Here is a 27,039-nt window from a genome sequence, read left to right as displayed (position 1 = left end):
GAATCAACTCCATGGCAATGGATTTAGTTTTGGAGAGAAGGGCCCTAACCCTTTCCATCTTTGAGTGCACGAAGTTACGGCTCTTTTACTCCTTGCCTAATTCTAAAAAAAAGGAACATTTTTTATATCTCTCTGGCACTGGAAAAGGAAGGAAGGAGGTAGGAGGAAAACACCAAGGGATTGTGTTGTTGTTGTTCTTAGTGCCATCCAGTCCATTCTGACTCATAGCGACCCTACGTAAAACAGAATGAAACACTGCCTGGTCCTGCGCCATCCTCACCATCGTTGTTATGCTCGAGGCCACTGTTGGATCCACCGCGTCAATCCATCTTGTTGAGGATCTTCCTCTTTTTTGCTAACCTTCTACTTTATCAAGCACAATGTCCTTCCGGTCCCTCTTGATAACATGTCCAAAGTACGTGAGACAAAGTCTCACCATCCTTGCTTCTAAGGAGCATTCTGGTTGTGATTCTTCCAAGACGGATATGTTCATTCTTCTGCTAGTCCATGGTGTATCCAATATTCCTTGTTAACCCTGTAATTCAAATGTGTCAATTCTTCCTCAGTTTTCCTTATTCAATGTCCAGCTTTCACATGCATATAAGGCAATTATAAAACACCATAGCTTGGGTCAGGTGCACCTTAGTCCTTAAACTGACATCTTTGCTTTGTAACACTTTAAAGAGATCTTTTGCAGCAGATTTGCCCAATGTAGTGTGTCACTTGATTTCTTGATTGCTGCTTCCATGAGCATTGATTGTGGATCTAAGTAAAATGAAACCCTTGACAGCTTCAGTCTTTTGTCCATTTATCATGATGTTGCTTATTGGTCCTGTTGTGAGGACTTGTTTTCTTTATTTTGAGGTGTAATACACACTGAAGGCTGTGGTTTTTGATCTTCATTAGCACGTGCTTTAAACGGTCTTCACTTTCAGCAAGCAAGGTTATTTTCATAATTATCAAAGCTGTATGGAAGTTCTTAAGATTTTTATCTAAGCCAGAAGCTCAGAAAGAGAAGTAGTATGGACAGTTAAGAAAGGCTTAGGTTGAGTTCCACCTGAATCACTTACTCTGTATATGACCTTAAATTAGCTATTTAAAACAAACCAAACCAAACCCATTGCCACTGGGTTGATTCTGACTCATAGCTACCCTGTAGGATAGAGCAGAACTGCCCCATAGGGTTTCCAAGGCTGTAATCTTTGTGGAGTGGCTGGTGGCTTCAAGTTGTCGAACTTCTGGTTAGTACCTGAGCTCTTAATCACTGTGCTACCTTCTTACCCTCCTAAAACGTGACTTTCCTGATTTGTAAAGTTGAGGAAATGGTAACAACTGCCTCATCCCAAACCAAACCAAATCCACAGCAGTTAGTTCTGATTCACAGAGACCCTAAAGGACAGAGTAGAACTGCTCCATAGGATTTCCAAGGCTGTAATCTTTACTAAAGCAGACCGCCACATCCTTCTCCCTCGGAGTGGCTGGTGGGTTTGAACCACAGATTTTTCAGTTAGCAGTCAAGCATTCTAAGAACTGCACCACCAGGGCTCCTTAGCTGCCTCATAGGACACATTACATTCCAGCATCCTTTGCTAGTACACCCATTTTCAAACGCTTAATCAAAGAAGCCATGAGGTATTGCATTTGCGTGCTACTGATATATTTGTCTACTTTGCTGCCCTTTCTTTCCAATCACTTCCATTAACACCTTTTCTTTACTAGGTCTTGATTATATGATCCAAACCCTTTACGTGAGACATGAAAGAATTAGGGAGAAAAAAAACAATGAGAAAAAGCTAAAATATATGGAGGATGTATAATGACAAAAATCTGAAAAGGTAGCAATGCTTAAAAGCTACTAAGTAAGGGGGGAAGAAGATATGCGTTGACAAACTTGCCACTATCGCCTTAGCCTCCTAAAGTTTCTTACCTCTCTTTTGTCACATTTCTGAAGTAAAGTTTCCCACGGTTGTCCACTTGCTTAAATACACATTAACCACTAAGACTCAGTCAAGTACACCTTGGTTTTACCCTTATGCTATCCACATGTCAAGAGTGTCAGGAGTCAGATTGTGATCAGCTGGATTATACAGGGTACACACACACACACAAAATCACGAATGAAGCACAGATTGCTTGCTTCCTGGAAATTCTTTCCCAATACAGCTGTGCACCATACCAAAACCCATTGCTGTAGAGTCAATTCTGACTCATGGTGACCCTATAGGACAGAGTAGAACTGCCTCCTAGGGTTTCCAAGGAGCGCCTGATGGATTCGAACTGCCGACCTTTTGGTTAGCAGCCATAGCACTTAACATCATAAAAATCCTATAATCTGGGCAGAAGGCTAGTAAGGGGTTAACGGAGTTGTTGTGGGGTGTACAAATTTAGCACTGGAAATGTATTATATACCTAGAATCGGTCCTACTTTCCACTAGAAAGGGTTAAACAATAGTTCTGATACAGAAAAAAAAAAAAAAAACTTAGTTAAATGCACCACATTTGGTATATTGCCCACTAAAGGCATAAATAAACACATAGGAATGGAGAGGAGGATAAGGATGGATGGGAAAGAGTTCAAGATTCAGTGTAAACCTGAAAGGAAATGGGGCAGTACAAGTGGAGAGACGATCAAGTGAAAATTAAATTAGGTAAGCAACAGCAGCATGCATCAGAAGTCTTCCCCTTCTGTAAACTGGCAATATTTTTCCTACAGGGCCATCAGTCCAATGATGTCAAATTGGTAGCTGGTTCTGTTTGTAATGTCCCGTGTTGTCAAGAACCTATGATAGGAACACAAGTCCCACTCCAGGTCACAGCAGCAAAACTTCAATTATCTTACAGAAGAATTGATTGCTGTAAGTGGTTCCTGGGAGGTGTGATCTGCTTAGAGGAAAGAAGCCAGGTTTCTTTCCCTGGTAGTGTCGAGGGGAGAGACGTGTCAGGATATGAACAGGTTGAGTGGGAAGGATCAGAGAAGAAAGACCCTCCCCCTCCCCTGAGTTGGCTTGGAGAGAAAAGATGCAGTGTATTTCCAGCGTCCCCTCGGTTCCCTTATAGCACTTTAGACTCCCCCTCTTCTCTGAACCTGCCAATGCACTTGGGCACGACGTACATACAAGGATGGTCTAAGAGGAAAGCCAAGTCAGCACGGTCCGATACTGCTGCCCCTGAAATGAAAACTCAGCAGCCGGCCAGCAGTGGGTGCGCGCGCGTGAATGTAAGAGTATGCCTGCGTGTAGCCGGCGGACGCAGTTGGCCCGGCGCCGCCCTGGAGGCTGCCCCCGCGCCTGCCCAACCCCCACCTCCCAACCCCTATAAGGGCGGCGCTCGCCGCCGCCCTCTTCACAGCCGGGGAGCGCGGCCTGGCGGGGAGGTGTCTCCCGTGCTCCCCGCACAGTCACAGTCCGCGCGCTCACACACTTGGAAGCGCCTCCCCACGTCCCTCCCCTGCCCTCCTCTTGCTCTGCTCTTCTCTCTCTCACCGCAAATAGTCGCCGACTGACTGCCAATCCGCCTCTCTCTCTCATAACAACATGACTGACTGGGAAGCGGTGGCTCAGGCGGAGCTGCTCCGCCGGCGCAGGCAGGAGGAACCGGAGGATTATTAAATAACGCAGCTCGACTCTGTGCAACTGGGAGTGGAGAGAAGGAGCCCGAAGCCGAGAAGGGGAGGGAGGGCAGAGGAGGGGGACCAGGAAGGACACCCCCGTGCCCCGAAGACATAATTCCCTGAGTGCCCCGGAGGAGGCTTAACAAGCGGCGCGCAGCCCTCAAGGTAGTAACGCCCCCCGGAGCCCCCGCGCCCCGCGGTAGCGCGTCGCGTCGGCGCTGTGCTGGGGCCGGCCCCAGGCGGGCGCCGGATGACTGCCCGGCAGGTGACCGTACTGTTCCCGGGCCGTTTCGGGAGCAGCTTCAGCCCAGGCCCGGGGTGCCGGCCGCGGACCGGGCCCGGAGTGCGTGGCGCGGAGACCTGGCTTTGCGGGCGGGGTGGGAGGGTGGCGGGGGCTGGCTCGCTGGCCGCGGGCCGGCGACTTGGCGCGCTGTGTGGCCATTTCCTCCGCGCTCCTGCGCGCCCCCCGCCCCTGGCCGCCGCGGCCGCTCCAAGGGGGATGCGGAGCGCGGCCGGCAACCGAGGCAAGAGTTGGCGCAGGCTCGGGGCCGCTTCCCTGCCTCACCTCTTGCGTCCCGCAGGTAGGGGCGGCTGGCTGGCGCTGGCGCCCCGGGCTGCGGATGCCGGGGTGGGGGCGGGGGCGAGGAGGGGGAAGGAAAGGTAGGGGGCGGGGAGCCTGGGGCTCCCGGAGGAACCGCAGTGCTGGGGCCGGGACCGCCTCTTGCCTCCGCCTGCTTTTTCTCTGGCGCTGCCTTCCTGGATTGGAGACGAGAATCTCCCGAGCGGCTGCAGGAACAGCAGAGACTTAGAGTGAACAAATTGCTTTGTGGTGGCTCGTCAGGGGCTCCAGGGTGTGATTGTGTGTGTGTGTGTGATGGTGTATGCGACGGTGTGTGTGTGATCGCTTTCCGGACGAATCAAGGCGTTGGTCCACCTGAGAAGAAAGTCAGCCCAGAGCTGAAACCGCAGGTGGCCATCTGGACCCACTCATATTTCGGCTTGTGTCTCAGAGACTCGTACACACGGTGTCAGCAAGGGTACGGGTGCGCAAATAGGTGACGAAGAGATTTGTGAATGGTGCTTCTCAGCGCGTGGAGGCTGAGCCTTGCTGATGTAGAGGAGGAGGTATCCAGACTGAGAAGAAAGGCTATTTATGGCAAAGAGTTGTGAAATTTCTCGGGGTTTCCTTCAGTGTATACTGAGATATATTACCTCTCTGTGTCTCAGAATTAGAAGCATTTCTGCTTTTTTCCCCCCCCGTCTCGTGGGACCTAGACTGTGAAATGAAGGGAATCAGAAAATAACATGCCTTTTTCAGGTAGGAAAAAAATAAAAAGCTTCTCAGAAGGCACTGATCTCTTGCCCTTTTATGTTTTTAAGTGCTTATTCTCCACTTCTCTTGCGTCTTCAGGCCATCAGTAGTACCCTCAAGACAGAAAATACCTGCTTGGTTTCAACAGCTTTCATTTCTGATACCTTTGGTATACCTTCAACCTTCTGTTGAATGAATACCTTCCTACTAAAATTTAACACGTAGCCCACCCCCAAAGGCTATTAAAATCTATTTTTTTGTGTGTGCATGTGTGTATATGTGTGTGTGTATGTATATATACACGCACGCACATTTTACATAAAGCTGGTTTTGGTAGAAATCTTGAGGAGGTCAGAGAAGCAGACACCTAGGTGGATTTATATCTATTACTACCCATATGCTAAAAACTAGTTCTTAAGGAAGAACTGAACTACTGTAAATCTAGGATATGACATAATCAGTTTGTTTCTGTTTCTCTTTGCTTTGTAACAGGTACAGATTTCAAAGACATAACTTTTGAACCTTAGAGATGATTTGGGGCAGTATCAAGCAATGATGCTTGAGCAAATTTATGTTTGTTCTTAGAAGTAGCAACCTTTCGTTTTATAGAAGTAATGACTGGGTTGTGGCTTATAAATAGAGGGGAGTCATGTTATTTTAAATTGGGCTATCTCTAAGTGCCTGCCAAACACAATGTTTTTAAAACATGGAAATTCCATGTTGTTGCCTCCCCTTCAGCAAGTTCACAGAGGAAAAAGAGAGCTATGCTATCAACCCATTATCAGAGTGATTTGTCTTCACTAGATGTTAAAGGGAATCTCTGGTGGCTTAGTGGTTAAGTGCTATGGCTACTAACCAAGAGGTCGGCAGTTCAAATCCACCAGGCGCTCCTTGGAAACTCTATCGGGCAGTTCTACTCTGCCCTATAGGGTCACTAAGAGTCGGAATTGACGGCAGTGGGTTTGGTTTTTTTGGTTTAGATGTTAAAGAGCTCCTTATTTTGATCAAAGCTTACCAACATAGTGAAAGTAGCTTTCCTTAGTAGTCCTGTTTATTTGAAAGACAAAGCATATGTAATGATTTGGTATTTTGATTTGATTAGGTTCACAGTGGATTCAAATTCATTTTCAATATTGGAGCATGTGCAGTTGTATATATTAGGTTAGAACCTACACAGAGAACCCCACTCTGAAAGTCATTAACTTAACTTTCCCCAATCATTGGAAGCAGAGAGAATGGGGAGCTAAATGTGCTTGATAATGGCAACCAGTGTCACAAAACAATATGTGTATTGTTTAATGAGAAACTAATTTACTCAGTAAACCTTCATCTAAAGTACAATAAAACAAAAAATATGAATCTAAAAATTGTACTCAAACTGTATCATTGCAATCATTAAAAAGTCATATTTATGAGTATCTTGTTTTTTGACATCGTGAGGAATTAGCAAATGCTTATTATGAAGACAGAATGTTAATTTCATTAAACTTGAGTTAGAAAATGAACCATTATATTTTAAAGATTAATAGTTATTCAGCTTTTTATTGCATTTTTGTATGCTTAATAATATTCATAACAAAGGGCCTATAGTGTGCAAGGCACTGTCTAGGCATTGGGGAAGAGCATAAGGCTTCCTTTGCTCCTTGCCCTTTAGGAGCTGACTCTTTAGTTGGTAGAAATCTGATGCTCCTGGGTGAACATAGAATTAACAACCCATGACAATAAGAAATTGCATATCAAATAAGGACTGCAGGAGTTCTGAACATGCCAGTAACATTCAGACTGGGTTTTGTCTGCAGAGGGTTCAGGGGTAGGTAAGACTTGCTTGGTCTTGGTCTTAAAGGATAAATGGGATTTAGTAGATTGTAGATAAGAGATATAAGGTAGAGAATCCAAGTCTCCTGGAATTATAGAAAAGAACGAAAGACACAAGGGGGGAAAAGTTTGTTCTGAAAATCATTTGGATATTGCAGAGTAGTTGAATTTGTTGTGCAGAGTGCAGGCTGAGTCTGTTTTTGATGTGCAGTGTTCTCTGCATTCTATTCGTGGTATTAATTGTCAGTATTTAGTGCAAGGAGGCAAATCTTCGAATTTATGTTGCCTTTTTGAGTTTTTTTTTTCATGATTAAAAAATTCAATATATATTTGTAGGGAAGACTTACTCTAAATGTTTAAATGAAATGACAACACACTAAAGTGCTGAGTTTGGTGTTAATTACAAGGTAGTGCTTGTACGACCTCTTTTATAGCAAGGTATTTTGAGTGCTTCCTTGTTCCATTCCAACCCTCTTTACATTTGCTCTAAAGCAAAAAAATGTGATGATGTATACAACAGTAGTATCAGTAGTGAGCCTAAGTTGAATGCTGAACATTTTATTCATATAAAATGCATAGCCCATTAGGTAATTATTTTCTTTTTTTAATTTTAAAGTTACTAGAGCACATCCAGGTAACAATCTATTCTTTCATTAATTTCCATTAGTAAAGATCTGTGATGCAGGGGCTGTGGGAAACATTTTAGAATTGTTGTAACAACTTTAAAGATACGTAAACTATTATCTGGTAAATGCAGTGAGGTAATACTAGGCGCATGACATGTCTTTAATTAGTGTAGTCTTAGCTGTTTTTTTCCTTGACTGTATGTGTGTTATTTGTTTTAGACAAATACAAAACTGTGAAATGCGTTTCTTCATTTTAAGAATACAATGGAAAACATCTGAGTTGATTTTGAGCCTGCTTGTTCAATATGACACCCCAGAAATATATTGTGGTGACAGTAAAGATATTAGATATGTGTATCAATAAATAATATAAAGGAATTACTTCCAGATTAGTTGAATTAGAAGATTTTCATATATGTTTTGTTGACAGTAAATAGATGAGTTACTGTAAAAGTGAAGAGCCTATTAAATCACCAATTTCTTATTCATGCAGGAATGGGATGATTTCCAGCATAGAGTACAAACCAGCCTATCTGTCAGTTGGTCTCTTTCCAGTTTGGTTTTGGACTATATGTCACAGGTGTATCACTTTGATAATGCGGTCTTGCGTGCTGTATGACTGACAGATTCTGCATGATTTCCTTATTGGATAGTGACAAAATCTGTTTGCCTTATATAGAGGACATGCACTTCTATCAGCAATAGTATCTTCACTACGCAAGAGTGTCAACTGACAATAAAACATAAAGTCTGGGATAGGAGAAGCAGTAGGGAAAGATGGAGCGATTGATGAAAAGCACTGTAACAAAAGAACTGTGTTTTGTTATGAAGTTTAAATGAAATATAAAGTAAAAATGCGAAGTCGAAAGGCCTAAACTGCAGTTGATACAGTGCTAAACTGTTATTACCAGTTCTTATTTTAAACAACAGTATTACATTTTAAGCTATTTTTCATGTGGGCTGAATAGCAAAAAAAAAAAAAAAATGGTGGTTGTAAATATTTTCTAGGTTGGTAGTATGATGTTAAAAATTGTTAAAAGATTTCTGCTTAAATCATTCACAAATGAAATTTGTTGCTTGGTCAAATCCCTGGTCCTTTACCTAGCTTCATTTAAAGAAGACTTTTGGTTCTACGTAATGTATACTGTATTCAATAAATAAATTTTAGTTAAAGTGATTATAAATTCTTGAATGCTGTAACTAAGTTCTGATATTGAAGAAAATCTAAAGGTCATTTATAAAGAGATATCTTATTATCTAATGGCAAATTCTTACCGTATGGCTGTGGTTCTTTCCCCCCACCCTCCAAAAGCAGCAGCAGCAGCGGCATCGTCTGTGAATTTGTTAAAATTCTAATTCTTGAGCCCCACCTCGGACCTATTGAATAATTAACTCTGGGGTGGGGCCCTCTATATGATTTTTATGCTCTCTAAAGTTTGTGAACTACTGACCTAGAAAGTTTTATAGTATCTGAGATATTTACTCTAAGTACTTTCTCAATTAGTAGAAATAACTAAGGTTTAACTATTGAGACCTGGAAAATATTACACTGTACATGAGAAAAATTTTCATCTGTATTTTTTGTATTAACTGTATTTTTTTGACAATAAATTTAAATGAGTTGCCAATTCCTGTGCACTGTTGATTGTTACTAACTGACAGCTCCGTAAAGCAAGACTGTCCTGATTGGTTCATATATTGTATCTTCAGGTATTAGCAGTATCTGACATATAGTAGGTGCCCAAAAAATTTTGAACAAATGTCTGAATAAATGAAAGAGCATCTCGCCCCCAGTTCTAAGGTTGTTTTATTTCTTCCAAAGCGAGGCACTTTAAGAAAGTTTTAAAAATAAAAGGAGCCCAAGAACATATGCAGACACAGGGCTTATTTTCTGTTTTGCAACTACTTGTTGCCGTCTTTTCGATTCTGACTCATAGTAACCCTGTAGGACAGAGTAGAACTGCCCCATTGGGTTTCCAAGAAGTGGCTGGTGAATTTGAACTGCCCACCTCTTGGTTAGCAGCCTGAGCTCTTAACCGCTTTGCCACCTGGGCTCCATTTTGCAACTACTGAGATACTATTTTATTAACATCAGCAGCAATGGCTATAAGGGGCTGAGTGCTTCCTACATGGTAAGCACTTGACACACATTATGCCATGTAATTCTTCCAATATTATGCAGTTGTTTTTGTACATACTTCAGAGATTAGGAAACCGAGGCTCTGTTCTGTGGTCTGTGAAACTATGTAGACCAAGCTTTGATTCTTTATTATTATTATTACAATGATGCAAAAATTGTATAACCAGTTGACAGACAATGTTTGAAGGAGTTTACCTTCTCTTTAGTCCTGATTTAGATGAGGGCCAAGCAATATTGGTGTGTTACCGGCCCTGTTGCAGCCATCTTTAATGATGCTTGTTGGGTGATTGGAACAGGTGATGGAGGACTTGCAAGCCTGCCACTGCCAGCTCCTTACTGTTCTCTTCAGTACTAATGTTATGCATTCTCAGTGCCATTCAACCACAATTTTCTTACCTTATTTGGGATACTTTAGTCTGAATCTCACAACTCTTAAATGGAAACCTAAGACATAACCAAGTATAATTTTTGAGACCAGCTCCTTTATGCAGAGAATGTTCACACTTTAGATATTCTGCTCCATATTTGGAAATTTGCAGCTTATCTTCTGGAAAGGTTAAGACAAAACTTTAAGTATCTTACTCAAAATATGCTGATCTTAGTTGCATTCTGTTAATCTAACTTGTTTTGGAAATGTGGTTAGTTGGTAATATCAGACTCAAATTAGTCTGTTTTAACTTTTTATCTTCAAGTCCTCTATTTAGACATGAGTTTAATCAGTGTTCCAGTGCTTGTAGCAATGGACATTTTTAAAGGCTGAATTCTGTAGAAGTCCATGGACAACAGAGAGTTAAAATTTGCTATCCAAAAGTTCTCTACTAGACTGATTATACAAAGTCGTACATCTTGTAATGTGGTTAAATCAGTCAATAACATGAATAAAATTAAACCAGAAACCAAAACCAAACCCAGTGCCATCGAGTCAATTCTGACTCATAGCGACCTTATAGGACAGAGTAGAACTGCCCCATAGAATTTCCAAGGAGCGCCTGGTGGATTTGAACTGCCAACCCTTTGGTTCACAGCCGCAGCACTGAACCACTACACCACAAGGGTTTCTGAATAAAATTAGATGCATAAAATTATGGAGAAAAGATAATTGTTTAACCAAGCATTTCACGTATCACCTGTTCTGAAGCTGTTGTAAACATCTGTCTCTGAGGGTGAAGACATTTAATCGTTAAATCAGGTTTTGGTTGTCCCCCAAATTTAGAACCTATGCTTTTATGTAGTGGGAAGATTAGCTGGTTTCTAAACAGAGAAAATACTGAAGTTGTTAAGGATTTGATTTTACTTGGATTCACAATCAACGCCCGTGGAAGCAGCAGTCAAGAAATCAAACACCATATTGCATTTGGCAAGTCTGCTACAAAAGACCTTCTTAAAGTGTTAAAAAGCAAAGATATCACTTTGAAGGCTAAGGTGCACCTCATCCAAGTCCATGGTATTTTCAGTCACCTCATATGCTTGTGAAAGCTGGACAATGAATAAGAAAGACTGAAGAAGATGCATTTGAATTATGGTGTTGGTGAAGAATATTAAATATACCATTGACTGCCAAAAGAAGGATAAATCTGTCTTGGAAGAAGTACAGCCAGAGTGCACCTTAGAAGCAAAGATGGTGAGACTTTGTTTCATGTACTTTGGACATGCCATCGGGAGGGATCAGTCCCTGGAGAAAGACAATATGCTTGGTAATATAGAGGGTCAGTGAAAAAGAGGAAGACCCTCAATGAGATGGATCGACACAGTTTCTGCAGCCATGGGCTCGAATAGCAATGACTGTATGGTTGTGCAGAACCAGGCAGTGTTCTGTTGTACATAGGGTGGCTGTGAGTCGGAACTAACTCCATGGCACCTAACAAAAACAACAGCTCGACACTTTGGGACTTAACATTGAGCCACCTTTGATGCAAATCCAACTCTAACCCTAAAACATTTTTCTGGTAATTTGACTTCTGTCTTATGACTGAAAATGATTTCTCACCTAACTTTCTTCCCTATGCCTTGATAAATTACCAAATCTCACTTGGGCAGGACCTTTTTGTGATGGAGTTTTCTTGATTTCTTCAAAGACTGGGATCCTGCTCTGGAACTATCTTGTTTCCTGAGCCTTTTTATCTGCTCACAGACTTCCCAAAATATAACTACTTTCCTGGATCTCTAAAGATTGCCAGCTCGGAGAGGCTTCTAGGCTTCATCTTCACTACTCACTCTAGGACCTCTAAGATGACAGCTGGATGGCACATTGCCATATCTCCATATATTCAGGCTGGTTGGACTTCTTGGTAGTATATATTTATTAAAAAAAAAAAAAAAATTTATAGCTGGGTCTTAATAGTGCCTCTGAGACTCCAGTAAAACTCTAGTACTGTGTTCTGCCCATCCCTAGACTACCTCATTTTGTTGCCTGTAACTTTTCCTTACCTGGCTATGTCACGCTGTGAAGCTACCTTATCATTGACAAAAAACATTTTATAAATGCTTGTTTGGTACAAGTCAATCTGTTTCAAAGAGAATGCAGCTCCTATGGGTGTAATTCTAAAAATAAAGCATAAATTAACCGATAACCTGTGATGGTTCCTGAATAGCTTAATCCACAATAAATGAAATACATGTTTTTCCCTGTATTGCTTGATGCCCACATGTGATATATATGTACAAATATGTGCATATGAATTCTTTAGGGTTTGCCTGTTTTTCTAGTCAGTTATTAATTTCAAGATTATCTGGCTGTTCTGCATTCTCCTCAACCTTACTTGAAAATGTTTGGAATGTAGAACAGCTGAGGAAACATAATCCAGACGGTGTGATGCATTCTCTAATTTTCTTCATTTCTTAATGAAACCTAGAGGTATTCCTGTGCTCAAGAATTGTTTGGTAAGCCAGGCACACTACCTTAATTTAACTCTTGAGAGAGCCTTGGTGATAGACCTTCTTCATCAACCAAATATAGACTAACTTGGCATATTTTTTATGTAGCTATTCACTGAAATTAGTAAAATACTGTGATTCAGTTAATGAGATTTTATTGTGTGTGTGTGTGTTGGAAATAGCAGGAAACACTGTATCATAAACCTATATAAAGTTTATAAATAAAACCAACCATGTGTACATGAATAAAATCACTGTACAAATAAATGCAAATGTTTACCATTCTAGGCAATTCTCCTTTTAGACAACCATTTTTATATTTGTTTAGTTTTTATTTATTTATAAGGATAGCAGTTACCAGAGCATTAGAGCTGAATATATGAAATATGAATGTTACATGACTCCTTCTAACATACAGTTTTCTTCAGGACATTCAGCCAAAATCTGAAGGGAGAAAAGCATACCTATATCTAGAAAGATCAGATGAGAGAGTTAAGAAAAGAAAGAAAATACAAATACTACCTAACCAAACTTGCACTCCGTATTATAAATACAGATGAAGAGTAACTTATTTCAGTTTTGAAAATATTCTGTAGGTAGCAAAACCAGTGGGTCTACATATTAGGACTCCTGAACTTTCAAAGGAAACTTACATATTTGGCCAATAGTTCGGGGATAGCTGCTCCAATGTTCAATTTTTAATATATTTATGTACAGACAAACCCAAGATTACCTGAAGTATTCATTAATAAATGAGTTACTTCAAAGTTAGAATGTACCTCTTACAGGAGTAATTTTGAAAATAATGTTCAGATTACTAAATCAGGGCATTTAAGAAAACATTACAACTTTGTACATACATATATAAAAATTTAGTAATATTATTGGTAAAATTGACTTCAGGGGTATTTTCTGCAGTGTACCTCAAGATGGAGGTATTGGGAAAATATTTTCTTCATTAGTATCAGTCCAGCTTCCGAAAGGCCCTGGAATGGGCGGGTCTAAGTTGATTACAGGGACAGTTTATTCTGAAGCATCTCTGGGAGAATCCTGAGGGCCCCACGTTCAAGCCCTGCTCTGAACATGCAGGGGATAAAGTTCTTAAAGCACCAGCTCTCCGGTTAAGAGAAGGAAGGATTTGCTTTTTGAGGGTGTTTCTGAGGAGAATCAGGTTCATTGGATGATGCCCCAGGTGTTCGATGGAGGACATTAACAGATCAGGTATTATAAAAGCCAAAGTTTTATCTCTTGAATATAGGGACAAATGATTAAATTTGAAGTTTTGGAAATACCCCCAATTTCCTTTCTATCTGCTGGACTCAGTCTCTCCAGTCACCTTTGCTGCAAGGGAACTATCCAGGGTACTAGACTCGTGCAGAAATCCTATTTTGGCAAAATTGTGCAAAACGATTTTGTTCTTTTTATTTTTGCTAATCCTTGGAAACCCTGGTGGCATAGTGGTTAAGTGCTACAGCTGCTAACCAAGAGGTCAGCAGTTCGAATCCACCGGGCGCTCCTTGGAAACTCTATGGGGAGTTCTACTCTGCCCTTTAGGGCTGCTGTGAGTTGGAATCAACTCAATGGCAGTGGGTTTTTGAGTTTTAGAGACAGCATCATTCATGTGGATGGTATAAACTTCCATCATTTGGTTTATCCCAATTGTTCATTCAAAGCTCAATTCAAATTAAATTTGAGGAAGCTCACTCCATCCCCGCCCAAGAAGCCCACCCTGAGCTTCAGAATAGCCTATGTATATCACTATTGAATCTTCATTTTAAAATGCAGTTTAGTGCTTGCTTCATGCCCACTGGATTGTGAGCTCTATGAGAGCAGGGATTGTTTATTTTATTTCTGTTTTTCCAGCAGCTGACCTAAGTCAGACATGTGGGAGATCTTTAGTAAGTGACAAATTAATAAATACACTACTGTTTAAGAGTGACTTGAATTTTGTCCATCTTATGTGAACTGCTTCCAGTGCTAACCACTGTCCTGAATCATACCCAGCCTGACTTTGAATATTACCCTCACTGGCTATGTCGTGAACTGAAAATGTGTTGTTAATTTGAACTGAGAAACCTGAAGTGGCTAAGAGTCTTGTAGTAAATGAAAGGACTGGAGAAACTGTGGCATACATACTGTGAGCATTAGGGGATTATCAAGGTTTAAGGAAATAACAAACAGCAGCATATGTTTACCTGGAGAATACGGGTCAACGGAGAGTCTGGATTGTCACTCCCTACCTCAGAATCCAGATTAGCTTCTCCACATTCACTTTGTTTTTTCATTTTTAAGGCCTCTGGAATCTGATATCTCCTTCTGATTCCCACTGCCTAGATCCCTATTTCAGGAGCCCTGGTGGGGCAGCCATTAAGTGCTCGGGTGCTAACTGAAAAGTCGGCAGTTCAAACTCACCAGCCGTTCCACCGGATTAGAGATGTGGCAGTCTGCTTCTGTAAAGATGACAGCCTTGGAAACCCTGTGGGCAGTTCTACTCTGTCCTACAGGGTTGCATGGGTTGGAATTGACCCAACAGCAACAGGTTGGGGGTTTTTGGTTTAGATTCACATTTTGAAATGTTCACATCCAAGGCGTGTGAAGCTGATTGATAAAACTCACTTATTCACTAAGCAAATATTGCTAGGCCCTGTTTATATATATTGGTTAATGAAACAGGCATGGTTCCTGCTATCCTGAAACTTACTGTTTAGTTCCCACTGTAGTTCTCATTCTGACTCCTAGTGACCTGACCCTATAAAAAAAAAAAATAATAGGACAGAGTAAAACTGCCCTATAGAGTTTCCAAGGAGTGCCTGGTAAGGTCGCTATGAATCGGAATCTACTCGACAGCAATGGGTTTTTTCGTTTGTTTTGGTAGTTCTCACGGAGCCCTGGTGGTGCAGTGGTTAAGAGCTTGGCTGCTAACCACAAGGTCGGCAGTTCGAATTCAGTAGCTGCTCCTTAGAAACCCTATGGGGCAGTTCTGTTCTATTCTGTAGGGTCACTATGAGTCTTAAGTGACTTGATGGCAATGGATTTGGTTGGGGTTTTTTGGTAGTTCCCATAAGGAGCCCTGGTGGCACAATAGTTAAGAGCTCAGCTGCTAACCAAGAGGTCAGTGGTTCTAACCAGCCAGCTGCTCCACAGGAGAAAGATGTGGCAGGCTGCTTCTGTAAAGGTTTACAGCTTTGGAAACCCTGTGAGGCAGTTCTACTTCGTCCTCTAGGATTGCTGTGAGTCGAAATTGACTTGATAGCGATGAATTTGGTTTGGGGTTTGGTAGCTCCCATGGAGTCCATGGGTGGTGCAAATAGTTAATGCAATGAGCTGCTAACCGAAAGGTTGGAGGTTCTTGTCCACCCAGAAGTGCCTTGGAAGAAAAGCCTGGCAATTTACTTCCAAAAAATTAGCCATTGAAAATTTTACGAGCACAGTTCTACTCTGACACACGTGGGGTTGCCGTGAGTCAGAGTTGACTTGACAACATCTGGTTTCACTGGTTATTTTCATGCTACCCATGGCTCTGGGTGAGAATGAAAGTTGGCAGACTTCCTTTTATGGCTTCTTGTAGCTACACTAATGACCTCCTGGCTTGTCACAAAGATTGAATGTGCTTGTTTCCAGTACTCTGACCCCCACACATACCCACCCATAATGCAAGAGCCATATTTGCCCTGTGTGTCCAGCATGGCCATAAGGCAATACATCATCATAGAAGAACTCTTTTATTTACTGTCACTGTTGGGGTATTGACCATGTTGCCAAGTGGTGTGTGTCTCTGCATCTTCCCTTATTGGAACAATTTGATAATAGTTTAAGTACCACAGTTTCTCTTTTGGTCATAAATTCCCTGTGTTCGTATTCTTGAACCATAGGAAGTGGTTGTGTGGCCTTTAGGTGGGGAGTATTTTCACTTCATAACTCTAATTTTCACTTTATTTGAAGAAGATATGCTGTCTACTCTGCAGATCATGTGTTTCTTGCTTTGTGTGTTTTTTCATCTGTGGCCAGCAGGAATGTTTCAATTATAAAACAGAAAAAGAAAAGCTGTGTATTTTAGTAATTTTCTCCTTGGGAACCTAACTCTGTGACCTAGAGAAATAATATGGATTCAAAATAACTGAGGTAGGTGTAAAAGAAGGAATATTTAAAGTGTTAAAATATAAAGTACAAGGTTTCTGAAACCATCCTAAAATATTTAGCAAAAAAATTACTAGTTTGGTAAACTAGTAATTTTTTTGCTAAATATTTTAAATTAGCCCAAATAACATGATCATCATTAATTTTATGGATTAGAAGCCAGTAGAGACATTTTCTAATAATACTAGAGATTAATCCATCTAAAGATTCCCTCGAAACAGTTTCAGGCCTTCTTATGTATGTGTGCTCACTGTTCAGGTGTTTTATAATGAAATTGTTAGAGGAAAGAGATGGACTTTAGCAATCATGTGACTCATTTGTGTTATATAAATGTAGCCTGGGAGTCCTCAGCTCTCAGTCAAGCTTAGGACTCCTTAGGGATCAAAAGTGATGATTGCTTCTGATTCAGAGTGTGATCATGGAAAGGTGGAGAGTCCCTGCTGTGATTACATTCTCTGCCAGAAGAAAGTAATGCAGTTCACACTCCGTCAAAACCAGTTTAAGACCCTGCGCAAGTACGGAATTTAAATTTTTGACTGGGATGTTTGTTATATATGGGTATGTACAAACATACTCTTACACATGTATATAGTAATGTGATTTCTTACATGGGATCTGTCTTATATAATTTCTTCTATTAGGAATTTTTGATCTTTTTTTTGAGAGGGTTGGTGATAATATGTTAACAAGCACTTTCTGGTTTATATAATCAGTTGGTTTACACATGTCTTTCTTTTGGTCAGAGACACTTAAGCATTGGTCAGTTTTAGAGTATGTGGACTGTCCTAGGCTGGGTGCTCTAGAGAAGCAAAACCAGTGAAGAGTAGCACTTAACCACTATGCCACCAGGGTTTCCACAAATGTATCAGGTGCCTGTATAAGTGAATTTAAAGGGTGAAAATGTGTGTTTTCCAACTTTTCCAATTAAATACCATTTTTACCCATGAACAACGAAAAATAACCTATATTAAGGGTAATATGCCAGGTCTTTATGCTTATTAGTATCTGGATGACTCTATTCAAAATTGGATTGTGAAAGCTATGCTTGCCTGCTGCAGGTCAGCCTCATTTAGACAGTGTTCGTCATGGGTACATTCATTTTAGCACGGTAAAGAAATTGTATCAGTAGTCTACAGATGCAAAGGTAATTCAGTATACAAACAGTTCTGAGTATCGGGCTGTCAAGTTTTAGTAATAGTCTTGTTCTTCCGAAAGCATAGTAACAATATGTATTACCTTTACAGGCTCTAATTTTGTGCTTCATTCATTCCACTTTTCCATGCCAAGAAGTACATTTTATTCTTTATTTCAGTGACTGTGAACTTGTCTGCTTGTCTTTTGAGGACCTTTGCAAACTCACCGCACCTAGTTAATCCAAACATAGAACTGCCACTTAGTTAAGGTCGTGTGACTCAGAGCACCTTCACACACGCAACATATGCATTTAATCCTTCCTGCTTTGGCAAATCTCTGCTGTCATTACAGGCTTAGCTTCTTGAAGCCTTCCAGGACAACTTTAACCCACCAGGGGAGTTTCCTTTGCTCCACTCTGAGTTGTGAGCGATACCTAGTTGACAGCAGACAATTAAGAACAGCCTGTTCTGCTACAGTGCATTTTTCTGTAACGTGTATTAGCTCCTTCACAATAGGTAAATAGAGGAATTATGCAGGTAAACACAGAACTTGGTTTGTGCATGGTATCTTTCCCAGCATTAATGTTTAACTCCACAAGTAACTACTGCTGAATGGAAAGTATGTAATACAGGAAAGAGCAAAATGCCACAGAAGGATACAATACTGTCTCTTTACTCCATAGTCGTCTTTTGGTATAGCTAGGCCACATTTTTAGTTGCTTATTGCGTCTGCCCCCCCATCTTTACAGCTTCAACTTTTCTTTATAACTTATTCATCAAGCTGCATTCACCTTTAAAAAAAGAGGAAAAAAGCTTATGTATTTCCTGTATTCTTTTTATTAATAATTTTAAATGCCCTTTTAGGCATACAAGGATTTTAATAAAAATTGTTATGGTTTTGGTTTGAGCTTTGCATTAAAGTTGCCTAGATTTTTAATGATCTACTATAGCCCTCGAGTCCCTGGGTGGTGAAAATGCTTAATATATTCACTGCTAACTGAAAAGTTGGTGATTTGAATCCACCCCAGAGGCTTTCTGCTTCCAAAAATCAGCCATTAAAAACCTCACGGGGCATAGTTCTACTCTGACACACATGAGTTTTTTGTTTTGTTTTTTTAAACCATAGCCCTATTTTTTGGATAAGCTGTCTTATTGTGTGTGTGTGTGTGTGTGTGTGTGTGCAGTTTTTCAGAATGAGATACCATATGTATTAAAATAGCAGGAACTTTAACAATTTTACTTCAAATCACTTAATATTTATTAAACATCCATTATGTGCCAGATGCTAGAGCTAATGTGGGATATATGAAAAATGAGCAAAGCTTACTTCTGAATACATGGGAGCCTCCAAGGAAAAATCCTGTATGAGGGTGGTTACTTTGCTTAGCTCATTCGAAGGGGAAGAAGGGAGAAAAGAAGTAACTGTGACCTTTGCACACGTTCCTCCCTCTGCCTGGGACGTGCTCCCATTGCTGCTTTGTTTAACCAGTTTCTTCCCAAACTTTATCTCTCAGCTTAAGAATCACTTCTGCAGACTATTTTAAAGCTGTCATAGCATCGTACACTTTTTGTTCATAACGCTAATAGTAGCTGTAGGACTCCCTGGGTGGTGCAGTTAAATGCACTACTACTAGTCTAAAGGTTGGTGGTTCAAATCTAACCAGAGGCGTCTCAGAAAACAGGCCTGGCGATCTGCTTCTGAAAAGTCACTGCCTTGGAAACTCTATGGAGTGCAGTTCTACTGTGCACACGTGAGGTCACCACGAGTTGAAATAAACTTGACAGCGGCAACATCTTAGCTGTGATTTTGTTTATTTGTGAGATTATTTAAATAATCTTTCTTTTCTTCTAGACTATTTAAATAATCTTTCTTTTCTCCTAGACTATGAGCTTTGTGAGAACAGAGATCATACCTGTTTTTTCTTCCCACCTTTGTATTCCCATATCCTAGCAAGCACCAAGCACACATACACGTGCATACACATAGGTATATAGCAGGCGTTCAGTAAATTTTTGTTGAATGAATGGGTCAATGAATAAATTCAGTTTTCTTGTTTAGCAATAAAACCTTGGATATTCTTCCTAGAATGAGAATGAGTCAGTTTTTCCCTTCCATTCTCACTTCTGTTATTACAGCATTTCCTGGTAGTGTTTGAATTTGTTGAAGTATGTGGCTTATGTTATGCTTTAAAAATTTTTTATTGAATATCATATAAAGTACAGTATATTAGACTCAATATTTTCTTGTAGTTATATCTTTTAGAAATTACAAGTGAAAAAAATGCACAAAACCTTGAACCTTATAGAAGAAAATATTGGACAGCATTTGATTACCTTCGGGCAGAGAAAGATGTCTGAACAAGGCCCTAAAAACAAGAACCCAAAGGAAACTATTAATAATTTTATTAAAATTAAGAATATATGAATGTCAAAAGATGCTATGAATTAAATGAACAGAAAAATCGAAGACTAGAAGATAATATTTGCAATAAATATAACTGGATTAGTGCCAGAATATATAATGAAAACAAAAAGCCAATGATGTTATGACCAACTACCCAACAGAAAAAAAAAAAAGGGCTAAAATATACGAAATGGCAATTTATAAAGAAAGAAACACTGGAAAATAATGAAAATATGCTGTATCTTACTAATAACTAGGGAAATACAAATTAACATAGTGGTACCCAGACCCTTAGCACTCATAACAGCAAAAATTAAGGTTTGACAATACCAAGTTTTGATGTGGATATGGGGTATTATTATTATGATTTTCTTTTCTTTAGTGTAAATCATTATTAATACTTTGAAGACCAATTCACCAATATTTAGTAAAGTTGAAAATATGCATTCCTGTGATCAAGCAGCTCCACTCCTAGGTTTTACACTAAAGAAATTCTTGCATCTGTGCATAAGAAACATAAAAATAATGTTCAGTGAAGTATTATTTTTCACAGTGAATATCTGTAAAACTATCTACAGGAATACATTTATAGAAGTTTAAAATCATTTATATTAGTCTTAAAACATGCAAGTCAAAATTGCATATTATTTATGGATAGATAGTTTGTGTAAAAGCTGCATGTTAAGTACAAATTTAGAGTAGTGATTCCTTCTGGGGAGATTGGAAGAAAAAACAATGTTTGCAAAGGAGCTGTACTAGCTGGTGAATTTAATATAGACTAAAAGGACATTTGTGCATTTTACAGGGGATGACACTGATGCTCAGAGGTGAGAATTGCCCAGTCTCTCAGGCTGACCTATGCCTGAAGTCCCATGTTTGCTGTTAGCATCCTTAATATATGTGGATAATTGAAAGAACCATCAATTCTTTTCATATTACATTCCCGAAAACACTCTTCTCTGTGTACCCATCGCTCATAAGGCCTCTTCAGTACCCAAGCTATAAGGTATCTTTTTAAAAGGTAGGTAGTTCCAGCTATTGCTTTTTCTCTCAAAACTTAACAGAATTTGTTTCTTGAAATTCAGCTTTTGTATTGTTCACAGCTTTCCTCAACTTACTCCCCTACTTTGCCTGGTCAAGTTATAGCTAGGTTATGTTCACATTCTTGTCAGAGCAACTTGATTACAGAATGCAAACTTTACTATTCATTGATTAGTTGTATTTTCAAGCCTTGTGGTTGTCACCTTTGCCCTTTCTCACTGCATTTGACCTGTGGGTGACTGTATTGTTTTAAGTGAAACATCATTAAATCAAGTATATGTGGATCATCCTGTACCTCTTTTAACATCAGTTCCACCACCTAAAAAACCAGTCACTATTAATTGCTTTACTGCCACTGTCTTGGGTATAAATAAGCTGAGGTTTTTTTTCTTGACTGTAGACTCAGATTTAGTTAGTGCACATTGTGAAGCAGCTGAGTAAAAGCTTAAGAAGTGGGGAAAAGGAGAAGTGATAGAGGATTATAATTACAGCGTATCTAGTCATCAATCATTTCAGGCATGAAATGCCAATTGGATTCTAGGTGACCTTGGTGATTTCAACGCTTAGTGAATACAGTGTAATGATCACAGAAGTTTTTTGTTTTCTACACACAACAGTAATATGTTACCAGTTTCAGTTACTCAAATGATTGTAATCGGTAAATAATATGCCTGTGGAAAAATTTTCATTTAAAACATTTTCATGTAAGGCTTAGTTTTCTCTTTATGAATTCCAGTGTCCCTTGATTCATTTTTTTTTCAGTCGTATACATTTTTGTATCATTCGATAATTAAACTGCTATCCTCTAACATTCTAAAAGTCAACAAAAGGGGTCAGATCATACTGAACTATTGCTTGAGTAATATTTCTAGAAAATTTTCAGACAATTATTATATTTCTTTCAGTCAACAGTATGCATTTTTAAGAACATATGGTTTAATTTTGATGAGGATATTATGGTGGCCAATAAACTTTCAGATCCAAGTAATATAGTAAAAATGTAAAAGAATTTATGTTTGCTTTCTGGATGACATTTGAAATGATAATCCCTTTCTGTTGTTACCTTCTACCCTTAAAATATTCTGATCTCATAGGCCTCATTTAGATTTCAAAACTAAAATCTGAGAGAAGTAGGGTACCTTCTCAATTAAACATAATAACATCATTTTTTATGCATAGGGTAACCCCAAGAAGTGATTTGTGGAGTGCCATATAATCAAAATAACTTTTAAATAATTAAAGAGTTACATTATAAAATGCCACGAGGATGGGTAAAAAAACAATATGTGTAGCCCTGCTTGCCTTTTGTGTCATATGTTATAGGCTTTAAGATTCGATATTGTTATACTAGCATTGCTCTTCAGTTTTATGCTATGCACTCGTACTTGGATTCATGTCGTCCGTAGACTTGGACTTATGTTTTTGCTGTATTTAACATTTCATTGTCTGTTGTACAAAACATGATTTCTTTTTTTAAAGTTATCATCTGTATACATAGCAACTGACTTCAGATGTCTAAACTGTTAGGGATATGTGATCTTTATGCAATTTTGTTTTAAAGGTTGTGTTATTATATGTGTCAATGTTGTTTTGACTCATAGTAATAAATTTTCTATCTGAAAGTATGTAAAATGGTGGTAGTAGTAGTAACAGTGTCAGAACCGGTCTAACTTTAGGGGGATAATGCGAATCAAGATCAGCCCAAGGCTAATCCCTATGAATGGAGGTTAGAAAAACCTCCACTCTCCAACGTTTTTATCAATTCTGACAGCACTCGCACCCCCCAGCCCCATGGCACTCCATACTTCTGGGTTTAATAATCCGTTGGACTGGCACAGAGAACTCATAGAGCATACTTAATAGTTAAGTGGTTTATTTAGGAACAGGGCACAACTCATGATCAGGATTTTTGTGACCCAGTTATTTTTTCCTGTTAATTTTTGTTGATACTATGTGTTTTCAGTAATGAAGGGCATGCTGAACCGTTGAGTATGTCTGAATTTTTGGTAGGTAATACAGATTTTGTTTTATGGGTCATTTACAAATCATGCCCTTGGAGTACAGAGGTACATATATGTACCCCTTGTGAACACAAATTCTACCCCCAGAGTTCAGAGGTACTTATGTGTACCCAAATAACAAATTTTCGGAATTCATGTCTTTCCTACCAAAAATTTCAATGATTCAGCACTACCTTATACAATATCCTGTAAAAGTAGTAATTTGTGGCACGTGCCTTTTTTTTTTTCCATTTCAAACTGTTGTATAGGGCCCCGCCTGCCGGAAGCACGAACAATCACTGGGATAGTACCTTCTCAATGAATCCCAGAGGTACAAAAATTAAGTGGTAGCTATATCTAACACTGCTCCTGAAAGGGTTAACAGGCTACAACTCAGGATCAGAACCTGGAAACGTAGGCAAAGTCTCACTTCTTCAGTGCAGGACAGTTCTCTCAGCTCCTCTGGACCATGCAAACCTCTCATTCCCCTCAGGAGAGGGCTCCTCTCCACCCTCTGAGGACAAACTCCTTTTGGCCCCCTCAGGACTGGCTTCTCTCACCCCTCCAAGGCAGCCTCCTCTTGGTCCTGCTGTCTGTTGCTGCCAGCTTTGCCGCTGAGACACTTTTGGGTCTCTCGCTGTCTTCATGACCCATGTTACAGCTCTTTTAGGAGATTCCTTGCTTCCTCCCTCTGCTTCTTTTTCTTTCTTTTTCCTTCAACATCTTCCTGCTGCTTCTCTTCCTGCTTTTTTCTGTCTGAAAAACCTCTGTGGGGTTAGCTGTTTATATACATAAACTTCTCATAAATTTTAAGGCATGGCCTTCCCACCAGGGCCACGAACTGACCAGTCCCCTCTTCGTAGGCCACAGACACTTCATTTGCATAGTAGGCTATAGTAACTTCATTTGCACAGTCTATTGACCAATCCTTGCAAGGTGCATATCAATCACAGGGCAGGCTGTAGCCCAGGACTGCACAAAAAGTATCAAACCAAGTTATTTACAGTTTACACAGGAAATGTCTGTCAACTTGGACAAAAGTAACAAACCCTCTGGGGTAGAAAACTAGGACAATGGTAGTCCCTGAGGGCTTAAGGGAAAATCTCTGAAGGTGTCTTTCTAAAAAAACAAAGCAAAGGGCCACATAAAAGAGCTCCCTTACTACAAAGTGTCTAATTCAAAATTTTTTCTTTTAGTAGATCTTCATCCTTTAGAAATCTTTTAACTCTTGAGCTAGCCCTCCTTGTTCTTGATTAATATAGACAATAAAAACAAAATTCTACAGGTCATAACAAATTAAAAATAAGACCAGAGTTTTAATATTATGCTACTCTATGCACTGATAGGCATTGTTTTCAGATGCATTTTTTTTTTCTTGTGACACTGACAAATAAAGAACTGATGGATTTCTTGGAAATAATATGCGAAAAAAAAATGTGAAGCCACTATTATATAGCCGTAGAGTTGGCATTTGTTAGAAGGTAACTGCTCTTAAGCATCTACTAAGTAATAGTTTGGAGAACTGGTGGCATAGTGGTTAAGAGCTATAGCTGCTAACCAAAAGCTTGGCAGTTCGAGTCCACCAGCCACTCCTTGAAAACCCTGTGGTGCAGTTCTACTCTGTCCTGTAGGTTCGCTGTGTGTTGGAATGGTGGCAATGGGCTTTTTTTTTTTTTTTAAAGTAACGTTTTTAGACCTGCCCAAAAATTAAACAGAAAATAAACTTATTCAGCTAAAGTAGTGAACAAGTAAGGTAAATACAGTTCTTTTGATGTATGACTCAGTAACTTCCTCATTTTTTACTTTTTTGTTTTTCTAGTCTTTTTGAAAGTGGGACCACATTTATATAGCACAGATGTAGAATTTTAATATGCAGTGCAAGAACAGAAGATCAGAGGAATATTTTAATACATAAAGTGTCTTTAAATTTTTATAGAGTATAAAATAATAACTTTCTCCCATTATGCTTTTTCTCATTTTTAAATTTAACATATGTACAGGGTATGATCTTTGGATCTTTTTTTTCTCTTAAAATCATCTGTTTTATAGTACATGTAACCTCTGAATTAGCCTTGAAAAACCAATTAGTTGCTGTCGCTTCGATTTCGACTCGTGGCGACCTCATACACGTTAGAGTAGAAGTATGCTCCGTAGAGTTTTTAATGGCTGATTTTTCGGAAGGAGATCACCAGGCCTTTCTTCGAGGTGCTTCTAGGTGGCCTGAAACCTCCATTCTTTTGGTTAGCAGCCAAATGCATTAACCATTTGCATCACTCAGGGACTGGTTTGGTCCTGCGGCTTGAACTTGGTTCAAGGAATATATCACAAGAAAAATGTGAATTAAAACGATAAAATAGAGGGGTGTTGTTGGAAGATTTAATAGTGATAATTTTGTTAACTGGTTTGACTGCTTTTAAAATTGGCTGAGATACACCAGTGTGATTCTATGTTAAGCAATGTTGATGTGACCAGATAATGTTGGTAAAATACTGTAATTGTTAATGATTATTTATCCAGAAGGATAATACATTTATTAGAACTACACATTTTGAAAATATTTCACTACAGATGATCAGCTTTTATTAACATAAGGCCTCGGCACTGCTTTGGCCACAGTCTTATGTGTGTGGTGCTGTTAGTCTGAAAACTCACCTGCCAATTAATTTCCTTTTAAGAAGCTACAATATCCAAATAAAAGGTAATTAACATATATGATTAAATATTCATTTCCACGATCTCAATAGTTTATGAAGTTAAACCTTAGTATTTCTTTTTACTGTCTTCAGGCTACTACTTGTATTTTGGTTATTTAATTTATTTATTTACTTAGCTGTTTTAAGCCTGGGTTTTTTTTTTTTTTAGCTGTTTTATTTATTATTCAGTGGTTGTTATTTTATTTATTTATTTTGAAAACCATGTATAAGAACTGAAAAACTTAACAGTTGTTGAGTGCTTTTATGTGCAAGGTACTGGGCTGAGAGTTTAACTTATTATCTCATTTTATTTTTAAAACAACCTGAAGACAGTTTTTTATTTCAATTCCCATTTTTGTTTTTAAAAATGGAGGCACAAGAAAAATTAATCAACTTGTCAATGATTTCACAGCTAGTACATGGTAGAATAAATTCTTTTTTGTATATTGTTTCATTGTATTTAACTGCTCATTATATCAACTGAAGTGTTCTATTGTAAAAAAGACTCTACATACCATGAGTTATTTCTGCATTATTAAAATATTAATCTAATAACTATAGATATAAAATCAGTATTGACAGTCTTCAAGTACTTAAAAATATTGCTGTCGAGTTGATTCTGACTCATAGTGACCCTGTTGGATGGAGTAGAAATGCGCGATAGGGTTTCCAAGGTTGTGAATCTTTACAGGAGCAGACTGCCATATCTTTCTCCCTCGGAGCCCTGGTGGTTTTGAACCACAGACCTTTCGTTTAGCAGTCAAACTCTTTATGAGGCCTCTAAAAGTTATTTTGAAAAAATAATTATATGAAATGTATAGATGTTAATTATGCCTCAAGTTGGTTTTTGAACAAATTGGTTTACAGGAAGTAAGATGCTTAAAATGTTAGAAAATCTTCATGACAATTATTTCAGGGTTGAAATAGGATGAATACATTAATAAATATAAACATTTAAAAATAATGTTCACATTAATATTCAAAACCAGAAATGACACCTTAACTATATTAATGTGCCTTCATTTTAGACATAGCATAAAATTGTGAATTGAGATTTGAATGTGATTTTTTTGACCAGATTTACAATATTGTATCAAAGATCAAATTTTAATATTTTTTTCTTCAACGTTTGCATCGCAGGCAACATTTAGAAGCTAGGGAAATTAAATTAATGGTCTTTTTCTCCCAAATAAATATAAAAAAAAAAAAAACCATTGCTGTCGAGTCGATTCCAACTCATAGGGACCCTACAGG

At 39.0% G+C, this 27,039-nt stretch overlaps 1 protein-coding gene across 5 annotated transcripts in view; it reads left to right on the top strand.

Moving 5' to 3' along the window:
* Positions 1-3,357: 3,357 nt before the first annotated feature.
* Positions 3,358-27,039, top strand: part of CCSER1 (coiled-coil serine rich protein 1) — a 1,577,476-nt gene continuing 1,553,794 nt past the window's right edge. For all 5 annotated transcript variants that reach the window (XR_007517628.1, XM_049885715.1, XM_049885714.1 and 2 more), the window contains exon 1: positions 3,358-3,775. The gene's annotated coding sequence lies outside the window, so the exon portion shown is untranslated. The remainder of the gene's footprint in view (positions 3,776-27,039) is intronic.

The sequence above is a fragment of the Elephas maximus genome, chromosome 5, assembly GCF_024166365.1.
Source record: "Elephas maximus indicus isolate mEleMax1 chromosome 5, mEleMax1 primary haplotype, whole genome shotgun sequence".
Lineage (NCBI taxonomy): Eukaryota > Metazoa > Chordata > Mammalia > Proboscidea > Elephantidae > Elephas > Elephas maximus.
This window is presented reverse-complemented; position numbering and strand designations above follow the sequence as displayed.